The following is a 14,665-nucleotide window of genomic DNA, read 5'->3' on the forward strand; positions in this document are numbered from 1 at the left end:
GTAATTAGAGTTTGGTATCTGTTCAAATGGGCCTAAGTTGTATCTCTGGGTTGGAAGAGGTCTGTTTGATACACTATTTGTATCAAACAACTGTTGGCCATCATGAGTTGTACATTATAGACGTTTGCTGTATCATAATGCTTGAGAAAGTGTGGTCATTTCTCACAGAATTCCTTCAGTGCACTACCATCAAGAATGTAATAAGGTACTCTTAGCTCTTTACTGTTATCAGTGGATTAGGTCCAAATCATCTGAAACAGACCCACACCACTATTCACAGCTCAGATGCCACATTTCTATAAGTCATTCTCTAGGTTGCAATCACATCCTTGCTTCTCCATCTGAAAGGAGATAGGCCTTTACATAAGACAGTATGAGAACTGAAAGCTTTCACTAAGCTGCACAATGTTTTATATGTTTAGTAATGCTGTGTTTGTTTGTGTGTGTGTATGTATGTACAAGTATGCACACACTGTCCATTACATTACCTACAATAATTTATTATAATTTGTTTTAAGTACATTTCCTTCTAAGACATTTCTGTTATTAGGTTGTAGCAAAGTATTGTAAATTTGTTTTATTAAAGAAATATATGTGTATTAATATGTAACTTGTATTTTATAAACTTTAAATTTTAAAATTTTCTTGGACGTCTGTTACATTGTGTAAATGCTACTTTCTGAGCATAGCACTAAGACCATGAGAGGAAGACATTTTATCACAGTAGATCAGAGGTCCCTATAAATATAACAAAAAGGAACTAGAAAGATAGTATATATCAAGACCAAAAACTCGGTATCTAAGCTTATTTCAGTTTTTGAAGAAGCAATGTGTCAGAATGATTTTAGAAACCATGGTCAGAGTTTACTGAGTTATCAATAATGCAGGGAAGTATTACGTGTTCAGTCAGTTTGATAAGTACTGCAGGGTATAATAATGAGGGAATTTAGATTCACTGAACTTGGTGCTTTCAATTCTGTTATTATATAGAGCTATTTGCATCCTGTATGCCTATACAAGCAACCACGGATTAAGGCATGAGCTTACCGGGCTGAAATTCAGGACCTCACACTAATTAGGGGGCCCAAAGCTATGACTAGAAATGTATTGCACGTAGGGGTTCTTTCTCGAGGGAGTTCCTATAAGTTGAAAAGTCTAGGACCGGTAAAACCCTTAATCCAGCCTTGTATACAAGCTTTACTGTTACTAATAGCTTTTGCTGTTTAGAACATCTTTGGGATTATAAGAGATTGTATATCTTTATAGCATATCTTAACCCATGTATAACATAACATTTAAGGACAACAAGGGACCTGTTGGTCAATCTGTACTGGCCCATCTGTTAAACTGTACATGTGTATATAAACTCTAAGACATTCCTTATTATTTGGATATTTATCAATGATTCCTTTAAATTTATTACTTCTGACACATCTGAGGGCAGTTGTCTTAGCTGAAGATGAATCCCACCCTGCCAAACATTTATATTTGTGTCCCCTAAGAACAATTACACAATGCGTGGGCAACATAACCTTCTAATTAAGATCTACACATAATAAAAAAATAAAGCTATCTTAAACACATTTCAAAAATGAATTTATCATAATACAGGATTAAACAATAATCAAAGAAACTTGTCATTACATGAAAACCTTCCACAATTCAGCAGTCCCTAATTCAAAAACTCTACCTGTAAAATACATGCTACAAAAATACTTTTAACAATGACTGTAACATAAGACCTTTTAAAAAAAATCTTCTAGTACAGAAAGTTAATACATAAGTACATTCTTGTATAGACAAAAAAAAGAGGTAATTACATGTGCAGACACACTCAAAACCTTTATCACTGATGATATATAAGAAAACAACCTGTAATAACAAAGATCTGCTTCCTAGACCAGTGACTCAGAAGTAAGAATGAAAGCCAATAATGCTAAAGTGTTAGTTTGTATACCTGTAGTGGGGACAGTACAGATAGATAGTATAATGTGTTCAACAACAAACATAAAACTACCCCCATAGAGAAGAGAGGTAGTTAAAATGCTGTGCTGATATTTAAAATAAATAATTTTTTTTACATTAATCCAAACGTAATCACTGAAATACAAAAAACACTTTCATGATAAGCACACTGTCAAACCATTTGACAATGATTGAAAAAGTTAAAGAATCATAAAGCCTTAATCAGAATAACTACACACTTATAAATATATATATTCACTAAAATGTTTTATCAAACTATATACAGTTTAGTGTTTCACCACGTGCCTCACCTGACTTTGTTGGAACTCATTTCTCACATCCAGTGTCTTTTTTTTTTCACCAATCAAATGGCAACAGGTTGACCACCATCTAGTCTTGTGACTGATGTTTTCAGCTAAGCTGGTGTCTCTTTGTAATGGATTTTCAACTGTGTAAGCAATATAACAAAAATTTAGGAGTACTTCATAATGAGGAATGAAACAAACATTTTCTAAAGGAACATTAAGATAGCCAGATATATTCAGAATTTGATCTTTCATACAGAACTCCAAATTTCAGTGTCAGGTAGGTGAGGCAAATTCCATCAAGAACCCGGAGACCTCCAACTCACTGAGCTTCTGTAGGTCTCTGCTTAAATAACTGCCTCTTGCCATTCTGTTCTCCCCTCCTGGAATTCTTCCCTATCTACTTTTAATATATTCAGGTGAACTAATTTTCACACAAAAATTAGACATGCCCACTTAATAACAGGAGTTAAACAAGAAGTTTATAGAATAATCTGAATTTGAAAACTCATCTGAGTTTTAGTTAAGTGAAAACGTCTGTTTTCCAATCTCAAGCTGAATCTCTACCAAATTAGTCATGTTGAATAACTAATAAGACTATGAAAGGATAATTGCTTCAGTCTTGTATTTTTTTCTCCTGCGAACTCATTACCATGTGACTTTTGTTCTCTAACATCATTTGCTGTTTTTAACATTCAGATATCCATTATGGCAGCAAAAGACGTTACAGTCTTTGACCCTTCCAACATTTAAGCGAAGTGGACAACAACGTTAATCCTAAGCAGAGACAGCTATAATCTGCTATGAAGAAACAAGGGAACTTAATTGTTTTCCTGAACCAAATGTTTTTGCGAAAGTTACATTGAAATTAACTAAACTAGATGTTGTTGTTTTTAAATTCTTGTATTACTAAATGCAGGTACAAAAACAACACAAAAAACATGCCATTACATACGCTCACCTACTCTTTAAATACCTAAAGATGGAAACCGATATTTAAAGAAACTACTATGAATTAATTTTAAAATGCTACGTTTTAATATCGCAAAAATTAAATGCTAACTGAGCATAACGAATGAAACTTTATATATTTGGGTATGAGAATGTTCGTGCAACACAAGCCACGTGTTACAAATGTGACACGTGCATGTAGTGTGCACTGGTATTTCATCTTGAAAAGTGGAATGTTATTAGTTCGAGTCATCTCGTTTTCAAAATGATGGAACATGTTTATAAAACAACCTTTACCATTCCACCCACTCTGTCTGACTCACTCACACCATGTGAAGATTATTCTACTGGGACGTTTAACTGAGCGACCTCTGTTGATATATAGAGCAAACTTCCGGCAACTGTAGCCGGCCTACTTTACCACTCCTAGCTTGCTGAGAGCACTAGTGAATGGTTTCAGGATTTTCAGCTGTAGAAGTTATAAGTTAAGCCCAGTGTAATGTTACTAGCGGCTGTATGTACTACACTCATGTTAAAAATAGAAGTAAGAGCTTTAATTTAACAACGGTTTGTAGTATTTCAATGTGAGCGAAAATAAAGCAAACTTTAATCCTTAAGATAGAATCATTTCACGAAAAGTATCAATCTTTCCAAATATATAGGAATTTCTTGAGAAAAAACAAGTCTTTTTGTGTGCTTGTGTTGTTGTTAATTTTCCTTTTTTAAAAATACATAAATATTCGGTTTTTTAGTGAGATTAATGCTGTTAAAAAGAGATGCGTAAACAGTTTATTTTGTCAAAGAAAATCCTAAAGTAATTGAACTAGCGTAAGTGAGCTTTTGACAAATAGATAGACGATTGTCAGAAATACAAAGAGAAAAGGTAACAGACGGTTTTATAAATATATGAAACAACCATAATAATTCGATGATAAAGTAAGTGAACTATATATGGATAGTTTGGCTTGTGAACTGAAATTCTAAAGTAATTGAATAGGCCTAACTGGACTTTTGACAAGGGGAAAATAACTATATATATAGTGTTTATGATATGCCTGTGATCTTTGTAGTGTAAATAATTTGTACATACGTTTTAACTAGTTTCGGCTATATATATAAGTATATTATTTTGAAAACAAGTGGAGTGAGTGCTGTTCGTTGATTTTTTAAGTTATCGCTAAGAAATCCATACACCTGCTGTAAAATAATTCTAAGTCCGACAAAAACATACAATATATATATCTTATTGCTATATAAGTTAAAGACTTTAGTTGACAACTGGTTAACCTTTGACTGTTAACGAGCCATAGCCATGATTTATACAGTGGTAAACAGCGTTAGAAGTAAACGTGAACGACAGCGGAAATAGTAGTAACAAAAATGTAGAGATTACAATTACGCTATACAACCACGTCAGGTGATTTTAATGAATCGTCAGAAAGAAAATATCAACTTGGGTTAAAAACAGTGAACTATATGACTGTTAAAAACAGCAACTAGAGAGAGAAGAAAAGACAGAGAAGAGGGAAAGAAAGACTAAAAGGAAAATGACAGAAAGTAAAGTGAAGAGATGAAAAAGAGGACAAAAAGGAAAGATTGGAAATAGAGAGAATAAGAACATAAATCGAGATAGCAAAATTCACCCAACCAAAGGAAGTAGTCAGGAGCAGTCGACCCAAGCTGCCCAAATTTTAAGAGAAAGATCACATGAATGCTTTTCTTGAGAGATGTGAAAGATTCACCCAAGAGTCAGAACTGGGACAAAGGCACTGGGCAATCCGTATCGGCCTACTTCTCATAAAAGAAAGGCCTACAAGTATATGTAGACATGATGCAGATTCTACAAATTATTACAAAGTAAAAGTGGCTTTACTGAAATCATATGAACTTACTGAAGAGGGTTTCTTTGGAAACTTAGGGGAGTTAAAACAGACACTGGAGAAAGTGTATATCAGTTTGGTGCACATCTGCAGCGATATTTTACCAGGTGGGATGGCATTGCCATGTGTGAAAATAGTTTTCAGGGACTCGCAGACTTATTAGTACAAGAACAGTTTATGACCACATAGAGGAGATGATAAAGCTGTCAGAATAGTGTATGGAAGCTCATGGAGGTAATATAGTTAGCAAGTTCAAGAATATCCAGTTAAATTCGACACCAGTGATAGTTTACCAGAAGCAGGAGATTATGAAAGGTGACGGTAGGTTAATAGACAAAAGGGATAAAAGATGCTGTGTTTGTTATAAAATGGGACACATTGCAAAGTAGTGCAAGTCCATTACCAACAAACAATAGCAGAAATTTGAAGATAAAGACAGTACTGGTAAGAAGCAAGAAAAGAGATACTGGCACTGTGGATGCTGCTGCAAGAAGAAAGAGAATAAAGACTGCTTGTCAAATTCAGTGCAAGAAAAATTGATCGATCAGTGCACGACTAACGGTTGTCTCAAGCTAGCGAACGGATCAACAGTACCACTGGTGATGGGAGCATGTTAAAAATATCAAAAAGTGCCAACAAACCATAATATGTGAGGGTTATGTTGAAGATTATAAAGTGAAGGTCCTACGAGACACTGGTTGCAATGAGAACCAGTCTAGTATTCAACGATCAGATGGAAGGTGAGGTACACCTGTGTAATGAAACAGTGTGAAAGATTCCCATGGCAGAAATAAAGATGGATGCTCCATATTATACAGTAGACCTTGAGACCAGGTATGTTAGGAACCACTGTATAACTTGGTAATAGGAAACATAAAAGGTAGTAAGAATTTAGAGAAACTAGACAGAAAAAAAAGACTGCCAAAGCAGCTACTGTCATCAGAAGAACTAAAAAGAAAAGAAGCAAGTCAAATCTCTTAAAGTCTTAAAAAAAACGGCAACGAAAATTTAACGTCCAAGGAACTGTAGAGAGTACAGAAGAAAGACTCATTACCTCAGAAACTCCGGTACAGTGTCTGATAGAAAGTCAAGTACAATACAAAACAGAAAGAAAATTACAAAACAGAAAGAAAATTACAAACAGACAACCAGAAAGGGGTATTAAACCAGACCTATTAAAACAGTTGTACTGGAAATACTTCTACAATAACAAAACCAAAGGTCGACATTTTCAAGCCGGACAGAAGGTTTTAATTTTGTTATCTACAGACAACCACAAATTTACTGGGCAGTAGAAAAGGCCTTTCACTGTAAAGAAAGTAATCGACAGAATATACAGTAAAGTTAAATATAATTGGATAACTAAGGTCTACCATGCGAATCTGTTGAAGATGTACTTTGAGTGGGAAGAAAACCCAACAGATGTAGCTAATGATCACAAATAGACATGGCAAGTACAGGTGTCATGAAAGCACAATCTGAAGACAATGACTTCATTACAGAAGATAAGGACCCACTAAGACTAAGAGTGCTAATCGGAGGTGAAACGTACAAAGATGTCAAAATAAGTGTCAAGCTGATTAATAAGGAAGAGGAACAAACTCTGCTGTGTCAGTATATAGATAGATTAGGAAATATAAACCTCAAGCAAAACAAGGTCAAGATGAAGACAAAAGATACCGTTAAGGAGACACCTTGTTGGAGACTCTACCCTATGAGAGACAGACGGGGGCACTATAAATGTTGGCTGGTGTAAACTGTACGAGAAGTCTTAGTATGTGAGATAAGAACAGTCTTTGTATATAGCGAATAAATAGTATAAATATTTCTCTTGAAGAAGGGAATATGGTATAAAAAGAATGTTTAGTGTAGGTATTACTGATTAATTTATTTTGTGAGTATATATTTTATTTTATTTTTGTTGTTCGTAACGAGAGAGTTAGAAGCAATTATTTTAAATAAAACATTATGAAAAGTTTAGTTACATAAATTGATTAGAGTCGTACACTGTTTTTATAATTTATTGATATCGAGATTATAGAACGTCGCGTGAAATTTATTGATGCCCAGGATATAGCGAACAGGCATTAAGTAATAAATATATAAATACCGTGAGATGATAGGGAAAATAAGGAGTAGACGAGAAGTAAAGTTGCGAGAAGGAATTAGGTCTAAGAAAAACGCAAAGTTTGTCGTTGCATGAGTGGAAGGCCTAGCAGTTGATATATATTAGAGTGAGATTAACTACGATGAAAGAAATATGTTTATTTCGTCAAAAGAGTTATAAAGTAATTGAACTAGCTTCAGTGGATTTTGACAAATAGATATACGATTCTAGAAAATACAAAGAGATAAAAAGAAACAGACGATTTTAGAAGTATAGGGTACAACGGCAGGGGCGTAGATTTTTACACCCGATGGGGGGGATGATTTTTGGAACCACTTATGTGGACTGTTCAATTTGCAAATTGGTAATCTCTGATTACGTGAACCTGAAAGCTGTAAGCATGCAGTCACAGAGTAATCTTGTTGCCACGATACTTGCATGTATACTTAGGCCTACTGACTGATACTTACGAACTATCACTTCGATCGAAAAGCGTAGAAGCACGCCTATATTAAAGATGTACATTTCGGCTACTGAAAAAGCCTATATCTAGGCCTAATTATGTAATTTGATTGGTAAGAACACGAGAATCACAAGAAGAAACACACAATTTGTAGGCCTGTGATGCAATAAAACAATTCAACAGACCAAACTGTAAGGGGGATGATTGTATGCACCATACCCCCCACCTAAAATGAAAGGGGGATGTATACCCTCCATCCCCCCTAGGATCTACGCCATTGTACAACCGTAATAACTTGTAATAAATGAACTATATTTAGATAGCTGGCCAGGTGGTTAAGGCACTCGACTCGTAATCTGAGGGTCGCGGGTTCTAATCCCCGTCACACCGAATATGTTCACTATTTCAGCCGTGGGGCATTCTAATGTGACAGTTAATCCCACTACTTGTTGGTAAAAGAGTAGCCCAAGAGTTGGCGATGGGTGGTGATGACTAGCTGCATTCCATCTAGTCTTACACTGCTAAATTAGGGACGGCTAGCGCAGATAGCCCTCAAGTAGCTTTGTGCGAAATTCAAAACAAACCAAACCAAACTTAGATATCTTGGCAATAGTAATAAAGAAATAGTTTGGCTTTTCAACTGAAATTGGACCTTTGAGAAGAAGAAGAAGAGAGAGATATATATAATGTTTATGATATTTTCATGATCTCTATAGTGTAAGTAATTCGTTTAACTAGTTCTTAATGTATATATTATATTATTTTGAAAGCAAGTGGAGTGAGTGCTGTTCGTTGAATTTTTATTTTATTTTATTTTATCGCTAACAGTTTGCAGACACGTACTGTACAGGGCGGCTCGTATGTCCCTACCCATCCATTTTTCTTATGTATCCAGTGTATCTGTGTGCTGTCCCTCATTCTCGCTGCATAATATTATGCGACGCCATGTTCTGTGAGACAGTTCCTCAACATAGCAGGGTTATTGTTCCAAATGCCGCGGTAACAGCTGCCTTTATCTCATCATCATCATAATTGAATATAACGTAATAACATATGGATGGGTAGGGACTTACGGGCCACCCTGTAGAAGAATCCTAAGCCTAACAGCAACATAATATGTATCTTTACTTATTATACAGGGTATTCGGAAAGTCACTGTGCACTTATATATTTATTAACAGACATGTTTCAATATAAAATACAGGAGGTAAATATGAATGACAATTATAAACAATGTTGAAAATGACCTCCGTTGGCATCAATACAGGCCTGGATCCTTCTTATTTTGTTTCTAAACACCACTATCAGTTTCTGGCTTGGAATAGACTGAATGAATGCTGATTACAAAACTACACAGTGACTTTCGGAACACCCTGTATAAGTAAAAACTTTTAATTGGTAATTGCTGGACTTAATATCTGACATACACTAACTATACCACACGAGAGTTTGAGACACACTGAGGTTACTGTGGGGGACCCACCCCCTTCTTCTCCTGCATCAATAATTCTCGATAATAATAAAAGATCACCTCTAGGCGAAACAATTTATAGTGTAAAATGCATTATATATTTAACTGTCTGTTCTAGAAAAGCGTTGTTTATTTAACTTTGAAAATCTGTTTAGTTAGCTAGTCTCTATTCTGACAAAGTGGTCCAAGACTTATCTCGTTTCCTTTGTGACGACAGAGTTAGCGAAAAACGGATTGTTTGAAATGCTTCATTGGTTTACCATTTGTGAAAATTAGAAAAAAATAGTAGGTGTGAAGAATATCTAACAGTGACAAGAATAACAAAAATGTGACAATGTGTTGAATTACTCATGAATGGAATAAACTAGTCAGCATTTTTATACAGTAAAAAGAAACGGGCAAGACGAGTAGTGACTGAATGGAAAGTGTAAGATGAAAGGCTTGAGAAATGGCAGATAGGAAGGAGAACAGTTGGAATTTGTACACACGCATACAAATAGGTTTTGTGTATATTTAGCATTTGTGCATTACTCAAATAGATGATTTAAGAATTATGGATTTTATACTTAACTTTTATTTCTTGGTTTAGAATAGTAAAAAACATCAACTGGAAAATTAATGCATATTTTTTTCAATACTAAGAAAATGTATAGTCACCATAAACACGGTTCTGTACAGAGACTTGTGGTTGTTGTGCCAGGCTGCTGAGGAGAAAGTTCAAGGTTTGAGTCACAGTACGTTGTGCTGCTAAACACACTTTGCACTTTCAGCTGTGGGGACGTTGTAACCACAACAATAAATTCTTTTGTTTGGTTAACAGTAGCCATTTAGACGGCGACGCTTGGTGACTGACTGCCCTCCCTTTAGTCAGCAGTTCTAAATTTGGATTGACTATTTCTGAACTATAGGGATCTCCTGATTGGCAATTTATTGTTAAGATTGAAATCCCAAGTTGTTTCAACCTTGATTTTTTCCCCATTATTATCAGTTTATTTAGGGTGGGCATGAGAAGAGAAAATAAAGTGTTGGGTGTGGAGTAGGGGGAAAGTTAACACTTAGTAAGAGTCACAATGTAGAAAAGTTAAAAATCCTAAAATATTACATCTCGTGTGGGGATTGTTGGGGGTAGAGTCTTCCAATTAGGGTCTTTCACCCCTGTGGACATGCCCCTTCTCAAATGATTGGCACTTCTTTACGTTGGGAAATTATATGCTTAATTTACAGCAAAGTCCCTCAGTGGAACAGCGGTATATCTACTGGCTTAGAACGCTAGAATCCGGGTTTCGATCCTTGTGGTGGGCAGAACACAAGTAGCCCTTTGTGTAGATTTATGTGTGATTAATTACAAACAAAGTTTACAGCAAGACCCCGTCATTACACTTTAGTGTTTCTGTTGCTATTTAAGTCGTGTGTGTTTACTGTTCCCATTAATAACTCGCGCCTTAGCTGTTTTGTAACTGGTGTTTCGTTTCTGTAGTTGACCTTCCAGTTTTATTATACCGTTCCATCAAGCAATTTAATTACTTACTTCATCAATTGCCATTCGTTCGACAGAACCTTTTCTAATAAGAATATTTCTAGAAGTGGTAAATTTAGTATGTTACCGCACATTTTGAACACTTAACGATAGATGATGATTTATTAAATATTTCACATTCTGAAGGAAAAAATATAAGCGCGTGTAGAAGACTTAAGTTCACTCTTGAAAAAGGGAGTAAAAAACAGAAAGACTTTCGAAGTGTGGAAACTGATGCTCGCCCTGTAGAAAAACACGTTTTCATCGGCTCTTTAATTCTGGTGTATTTTTGGAGCGGCATAAATTTGACTTTCACTCGTGATGTGTGTGTATATATATATATGAGGTTTTGTTTTTAAATCTTAGAGGTGGAGAGAGTATACAAGTCACACTTGTCATTTAAATCCACCGTCTGGCATCATCTTTCTTACCTTGTGGTAAAGGCTTCTCCACATGTAATTATATATTTTAAGACTGCGCATGCTTAATTCGCACGTTTTACAGAGCGCTTTGAAAGCATGGCGCAGACTGGATATTAATAAATAAGTATACTTGTCTCTCTGTGTGTGCATATATGTAAACGTAACGGTTGGTTTATTTTAAAACCATTTATACGTATCATATTTATAACCTCGTATTTTCGCTAAGCCTGAAACTTCCTGTCAACGATTACTTTTGACGTTAAATAGATTCTTGGTGTGAAGATATTTTGAAACAGAGTAATGACCTTGTGTTCTTCCTTGGTGGAATCTGATTACTTATCATGTTTTTAATTGGTGTTTCACTTGGTCAGTTAGCTGTTTAAAATGAAAAATGGTAAAAACATAATAGTTTGTGAAATAGTAGTTTGCATAGAATTATCTAAGAATTAGCAACGTGTCCAACGGTACAGATCCTGGCGAAATACATTCCAGCATAGGCAAGTGGTTAAGTCGATTGACTCGCATTCTAAGGGTCGTCGGTTCAAATCCCCGTCCCCCCAAACATGCTCGCCCTTTCAGCTGTGGGGATGTTATAATGTAATGGCCAATCTCACTATTAATTGTTATAAAAGCAGCCCATGAGTTGGCGGTGGACTAATTTTGTAGGCTAATTGAATGGAATAAGATCTAAGAAACTACGGCACGTGCGCAACACTTTTTATGAGAAAATGTAACTAAAATCATGAAACGTTCGGGTATTTACTAAAGCCTGCGTTAACTTTAGGATTTGAGGTCATATTGGAACAAATCTCGTCGAGTGTGTGCTAAAAACATATTGTTTTATACATTTTTCTGTTATTGAGTAAAAGCTATAATAAATTAACATTTTAAAGGGGATACCATTTGTCATGAATTAAGGCCAATATGGTTCTGAAATAAATAAATATTCTAGGGTACACAAATACTCTTTTAATGGTTGGTGGTGCCACGGGTATACTACAGGGTCATTCTCTGGTTCTCAATTACCTATTGATAACTAAAACATCAGTACCAGGGTGATGATACATCTTCGTTACCAAACGTTGGTGAAATCTAACTTATGGGTGATATGGAAGTACGAAACTCGTGAAGAGCTAAAACATTAAACACGTGATGTTTCTTTATGTAAACTTATGGTAGTGATAGTAGAAATAGGAGTTTAGGTTGTATCTAAAGAAATGTTCAATGCAAGTTTAAAGAGGTTGTAATTTCATTGTATAGGTCACTGATTAGGCCACATTGGGAATACGGTGTTCAATTTTGAGCTACTTACCTTAGAAAGGGCATTGAATTGTTGGATATGATTCAGAGGAAAGTTACTGGAATGGTGTATGAATGGTTGTCATACAAGGAGAGGGTGAAATCTCTCGGATCATTTTATTTTGAAAAAAAAGTTAGAGGGGATCTGATTGAGGTGTTTCAGATTATAAAGGGAATTCCTAACAGGGTGGTTGACCTTGGAATGAGTTACCTTCAGATGTCGTAGAGGCAGTAAATTTAAGTGAGTTTAAGAAAAAACTTGATAAGCATGTGAATGATAAGAGCTGACTTTAAAGTGTTTTTTAATAATTTATTTATTAATGGTATTAATTTAGTTTGGGAGATGGAACGACTGAGATGGATCAATAGGACCCATGTTGTCCCAAAACGTTATGTTTTGTGGATAGTGAAGTATGAAGCTCATAAAGAGTTGAAATAGTTAATAGATCTTGTTCTTTATGTAAAGTTATGAGCCAGTCATGTTGTCTTAGTTGTTAAAGGTGCATTCACACGGAGATTATAATAATTCGATTGCTGTGTCTTTAAAACTCAAAATGACCAAACTCAAGGTCTTGGTCACAGTAGAGTCATGATGGTTCTATTAATCTCCTGATTAGGTGAAGTCTATATTTTAACTCGTACATTATAATAATTTCCCCGAAGACCACCTGAACGTGTCGATCGTTTTAACCACTCGCACCATTGTACAGTAATGTGTTGTTTGTCAGGCAGTAGATAGCCCAGTATGGCCAGGTGGTTAGGCGCTCGACTCGTAATCTGAGGGTCACGGGTTCGAATCTGCGTCACACCAAACATACCCGCCCTTTCAGCCGGATGTGGGGCGTTATAATGTGACGGTCAATCCCGCTATTCGTTGGTAAAAGAGTAGGCCAATAACTGGTAGTAGGTGGTAATGACGAGCTGCCATTCCTCAAGTCTTGCACTGATAAATTAGGGACAGTTAGCGCAGATAGCTCTCGTGTAGCTTTGCGCGAAATTTAAAAAACAAGAAAAACAGTCTGTAGACACCTAAAATGACATTACTTAAGGATTCTTAATGTTACAAATTGTACTGTTATGACGTCAGTAAAACGTGCGCATGGCATGAATCACGAGAATAATTGTACACTATGTAAGATACAACAGAGCATGACACATGAACATCAAAAGCAAGAAATGGAAATATTTGTTACTCTTAATTTTAGTTTTATTTACTCTTGAAACAGAAAACTTTCTAGGACTTTGCAAAAGTGCATCTGGAAGTAATAGGTTCTATTGTACGAACAGAATATCGTTTCAGGTTGTAACCAAATATAATTAATAGCTGGAGTATCGTGTTCTTGAACACAAGACAAAACGGATGCCGGGAATATTTAAGATTGGGTATCAGTGTGCAAAGTTTGCGACATATTTACGTATTAGTGTACAAACCCACCATGAAATACTTGGATATCACGATGCAGTTGTCGATAACAAATAAATTTAACCAAGTAAAATGTTGGTATAAATTATTCTTTGCTTTCACTCACAAATTAGTGTACTAAATAGGCTTACAGTCGGTTCTTAAAACTGTAAGCATGGAATAGACATCTTTGTTCATGTATGTAAAACACTGTATATATAATTAGTCTTTATTACAATAGGCTATTGTAATAATCTTTCACATGTTAAATAGTGAAGTTGTCTGAGATAAATACTTTGTGTGTGTAAATAAACACCATTTAATTGCGTGTATGTATGTGTTTCTCGCGATCTCTTGTGTATTCCCGAGTATCGGTAAAATTTGATGAACTAGCACATATATTGTATTTCATTGATTGAATGTGTGTTTTATTGAAGAAATGCCCTGCAAACTGTATATCGTTGAATTCAGTACAAATAAACCTGGATCAATTAGCCCTTTGAAGTAGAAATAGCAGGCATAACAAATAATACCACTATGCAATGTCTTAAAACTTACAATAAATGTTCAGTATATTTTTTTCTCTGATAAGACCTTGTTGAAAACATGCTGTGAAAATTTTCAAACGTCCGTTTACCAAGTTCAGATTTTTGAAGATATCGAACAGAAGAAACATCATAATAAAATTAATAAAGTTTACTGATTTTATTGAAGTTGTGAAACATGTTTGGAACATTGTAGATGGCGCTGATGTTTTTAAATATTATATAAGCGTGTTCAACAATGGAGTTTTTCTAATCTGCTTCCAGTAAAAGGGAGCAGGAGTCGTCTGCGACGCGTCAGTTTTTTTCTATAAATAACCTTAAAATACTCTAGAGAGAGTC

Source organism: Tachypleus tridentatus, chromosome 13, assembly GCF_004210375.1.
Source record: "Tachypleus tridentatus isolate NWPU-2018 chromosome 13, ASM421037v1, whole genome shotgun sequence".
Lineage (NCBI taxonomy): Eukaryota > Metazoa > Arthropoda > Merostomata > Xiphosura > Limulidae > Tachypleus > Tachypleus tridentatus.